This window comes from Cryptotermes secundus, unplaced genomic scaffold (genome assembly GCF_002891405.2).
Source record: "Cryptotermes secundus unplaced genomic scaffold, Csec_1.0 scaffold5, whole genome shotgun sequence".
Lineage (NCBI taxonomy): Eukaryota > Metazoa > Arthropoda > Insecta > Blattodea > Kalotermitidae > Cryptotermes > Cryptotermes secundus.
Genome location: NW_019724742.1, coordinates 3,214,500 through 3,218,811, shown reverse-complemented (window position 1 = coordinate 3,218,811; position 4,312 = coordinate 3,214,500). Strand labels below are relative to the sequence as shown.

The 4,312-nt window shown below is 44.6% G+C and overlaps 1 long non-coding RNA gene across 1 annotated transcript in view; it reads right to left on the bottom strand.

The window, feature by feature from the left end:
• Positions 1 to 615: 615 nt before the first annotated feature.
• The window catches only part of LOC117282187, a 219,527-nt gene continuing 215,830 nt past the window's right edge, over positions 616 to 4,312 (bottom strand). Inside the window, exon 3 of the long non-coding RNA XR_004512837.1 lies at positions 616 to 654. This is a non-coding gene — a long non-coding RNA (uncharacterized LOC117282187). The remainder of the gene's footprint in view (positions 655 to 4,312) is intronic.

Below are 4,312 nucleotides of genomic sequence, written 5' to 3'. Positions count from 1 at the left end.
TGCTGCTCTTCGGTAGTGGACATCTCCAGCACGGTGCCATTGTGACTACTGAAACCAGCCTCTGAACATGCACCTGCGCGTCTGCTACCTAGACTGGCATGAAGCTGGAGTGTGCTGCTACCTAGTGGTACATATAGAAAACCTATTACGTCCATTACAGCTGTTTTGCTTCCATTTGTGTCCCGTTTACTGACTCCCGCGAAGTAAAGCATGAAGATAGCCCCGCCATTTCGAGGGTAAAGCCTGCATTATTCCAAAAACATGATATTAATAAGAGTACGATATTCTATGTTGCGACACCGTGTAGTTCGGAAGAGTATATAGCATCTATCCTCAGGGTTGAAAAGTAGTTGGAGGAAGAAATTAGAAGAAGCATTGGGAAAGACTTCAAAACACGGAAGGCCGTACACAATCACCGTCATGACAACTTCCAATGCAACTGGAATTTATTGATGGTCTAAATAAGATCCCAAGCTCCTGCCTTATGGCCCCGTACGAGATAGAATATGCGCAAAACGAAACTGATGAATATCAGGAAGGTAAAGGATTTATGCTAATCTATTTCTTACAAGTAAGACTTAAAGAAGACGTAAATTTAAGGTGATTCGTACTTACAGACGCTTCTTCAGGTGGACCAGTATCGCATATCGGCACCTGCAACACAAAATATCGTTACTTTGTCTCCAAGTGTGGCGTTGAGGGCGACAGGGTAGCATGAACAGCAGAATACAATTGAGAAAGTACACACTTAATGCACAGTTTCGGCAGAGAGAATTGTTTAAGGCAGGGTAACATTCATGATCAAGTGTTTATTACCACAAGCTCACATTTCTAGATATTTATCCAGATAAACTTAAAGAAGAATGATGTCCTATGTAAATTTATACACGTATACTAATTAAATGCTATTTGTATAATTTGCACCGCCTCTGTAGTCCAGTGGTCAGACTTCCTGGCTACAGATCCAGAGGTCCGGGTTCGATTCCCGGCGCTACCAGATTTTCTGAGAATTAGTGGGTCTGGAACGTGGTCCATTCAGCCTCATGATGATAATTGAGGAGCTATTTCAAGGAAATGGCGGCTACGGTCTAGAAAACCCGTATTAACGGCCGTGGGGATTCGTTGCGCTGACCACGCGACACCATCTATACGCTAAAGTTGGCACTAACTTCGCCGACAAGCGGCAGTCACTCGGTCGGTATAGTTCGCTTGCAGACTGAAATCAGGGAGTTTGTTTTATATGTAGAACTATTAAGTTAGCTTTAAGGAAGCCATGTTTCATCACTACCGACGTTTAGAAACTTCGGTAAACTACGGGTGCCCATTATCGAATGCTCGGCAACACTCACGTACGTACGAAGAGTCACTCATATCCTAGCCTCAGAATCCGAACGGCAAAATCTGTTCTACATAAATACGTAGGATGTTTAATTGCATCGTAACAATTATAATAATTGCATTTAAACTAACAACTGGAAACAGGGCTGCAAAATGACAAGAAATGTGTAGAGATCCTTCGCCTATGCATCATGTAATTTCTTATGAAGTGTACAAACTGTTAGCTGGGAGAAAAAGAGGAAACAGATGACAAGTTCGCTTCTAGACAAAGGTGGGCGCAGCGTGATGTATCTGATAGCTGGAGATCACCGGCGACATTAACAAACAGGATTTGTAACCCGCAACCAGTATACAAATCCCGGTATAAATTCAAATTTTATTTGATGTCGTCTTTCTATAGTAAAAATGCAGTACTTCTGAAGAACTGGCATGGAAGGCTGCAAAACATTACTACACTGAAATATGCAATGTAAATCGGACGGGCAGAGCCGGTTCCGATAAAATGCGGCTCTTCGTCGTCGGACCGTCTGTCAGTCAACATAAAACTTTTTCGATCTTGTAGAGGAAGAAAGGAGACGCCCATACGCGAATCTTGTTTTATTTGTTACTTTGCAGTCCAACTTTTTATTTTTATTTAAATTGGTTTAGAACACGCCGTCTTTATGCATCGCTTCTGTCGGCAAAGCAAAGCCGGAACACAAGAGACTGTTTAGTCTTGACTGGTGAGTGACACATGACATGGGACTACGGGATGCGCATGCGTATACGTCGGCCTGTTTGTTCGCGAGACCGCCATCAGTTAGGAGCCCCGAAGAGAGAGAGAGAGCTAAACCTTTAAGTCTGCGTCAGGTATGACGCAATACACAAACTGTATGTTTTCGTGTTCTGCCACTTATCTAATACATTGTCATCAGTAGGGGTGACTATTAGACGGGGTTTGGATTGGATGATTCGATTTATTAGATCTCACACATTCAAAACTCGGGACTACACGCAATACAGCGCTATCGCTATTCTGCACATTGTCAGTCCACTGTTACACGCGCATTAGAATTCTCAATCTTCACTAGTCGTATCCTGACAACGGATTTCATAACAGTCTCACTGTACCTTCAAATCACACCTGAAGTCTTCTTTGCACCGCCTAATTCCTTTCTTGCCATTGTTCTGCAGCTGCCAACTGAACTCAGTTCCTCTGCTACCAAGCTCATATCCTGGCAGGCTGGCGTCTCGAAACTCGACTCATCACTCTCGACTACTCGCTTGGTCGCGTCAAGTCAAAGTCAAAGTCACATTGCGACTGACGGTGAGTCAGTCAGTCAGTCAGTCTTGGTGTCGAGCCCAATATGGGGCTCATGACCAGATATTTATTAGTGTTTGATAGTTTCGGTCTTGTTACTGTGGGGCACCCTCTCTGACGAGAAGACTGGTCTGTATTTTGTCAGAGTCACTGTCTGCAGTAGTAAGTCATTTGTCATAATGTAAAGGATATTTACATTTTATATGTTAAACATGTTAATAAAGTCATATAAAATATATAAATATATACAGGGCCTCTGTCAGTCCAGGCTCAGTTCAGCAGATTATGCCATGTTTCTAGTGGCTTCGTCTTCTGTGTTCTTTTATAACCACTCGGAATGGCCCACACAGAAAACACAGCCTATATTATGTTTGCTGGTCCGTTGACTAGCATTGTATGTAATATTGTTGGGCGCGTTGTCTCCCGCGGAAATGTAATTGCCGAGTCGTTCCCTAGGAATGGGTATACATGTCACAATATCACGCAGTAGCGTAGTTTGCAAAGGAACTGTGCTACAAGCCAGAAGATCACGGGTTCGATTCCCGATAAGGTTGCTGAATATTTCGATTGACATAATCCTTCCAGCTGCACTATGGTCCTGGGGTCGACTCAGTCTCTGACAGAAATGAGTACCAGGAATCTTCCTGGGGGCAAAGGGCGGCCGGAGCGTAAAGCTGACCACCTCACCGCCATCTGTGAGCCGATTGTCTAGAAGATGTGGGAGCTTCGACGTCTCATAACCCTTTGGGCCCCCATGGCATGTTAGAGGGATAACTTTAACTTTTATCTAATGTATAGACATGTAATTTTCTTGTTAGTTTCCAATTATCTCACGCGGATTCCATACAGAGCACCGCACAGAAAACACAGTTTTTCTTATTCCACTGGTGCATGTTAGGTGTCTGTTGCCTAGCAGCGACCGTTATTTACAGTTAGATCCCTTAGCAACAGGTCTACATGCTAGAATACTTCCATCGTCTTAGGTAGATGGGAGGCTGTACCTATTTCGGTCCTCAAGTGTGTGCAAAACGATCCAACCTATTCTGTTGGACCCGTTGGAAGGATCACTGGGCTATCATTCCGTTGCTCAAACAGACCACATGGATGGTTCTCTGGGTTCTCGAATCCACATCTCCCCACTCTGCCCCGCTTAAGGACAATTGCCCATTCCTGCTTTATGTAAACTACGCGACATCATAGATGTGCATTATGCCTCACACTGTACTCGTATTTTGTCAGGGGTGCGATCGATGTACGTATCAGTTTTGGAAACAAAAAGGATCCTACATTTTGGGCCCAAATCAAAGGGGCAAACATGATCACTTGTCGGGATTCCTTGTATGAGGCTAAAGCATCGTGGAAACAATATCAGACAGCTTTCAGAAATCTCTTTCGTACTGCAGTAACACGAAAGGGGCGTTATCCAGAACGTGAGCCGAAAACGGGGGACTACGGAAGCAAGGGAGAGATCGCCTTGAGGTGGCCGATGACACTAGGAAGAACACGCAGCGGCTCCTGCAAGCGCAGGAAGGATACATATCCTGCTGGTGTCTAGGAACTGCAGCAGGGAGCGGTCTGTCGGCAGCGGGTCCAAATACATTTTGCCCAAACCCCTGGTGTATATGGCATGAAGACATTTCTGTCAACTCACGGAATACTCGCGCGTGGTACCTC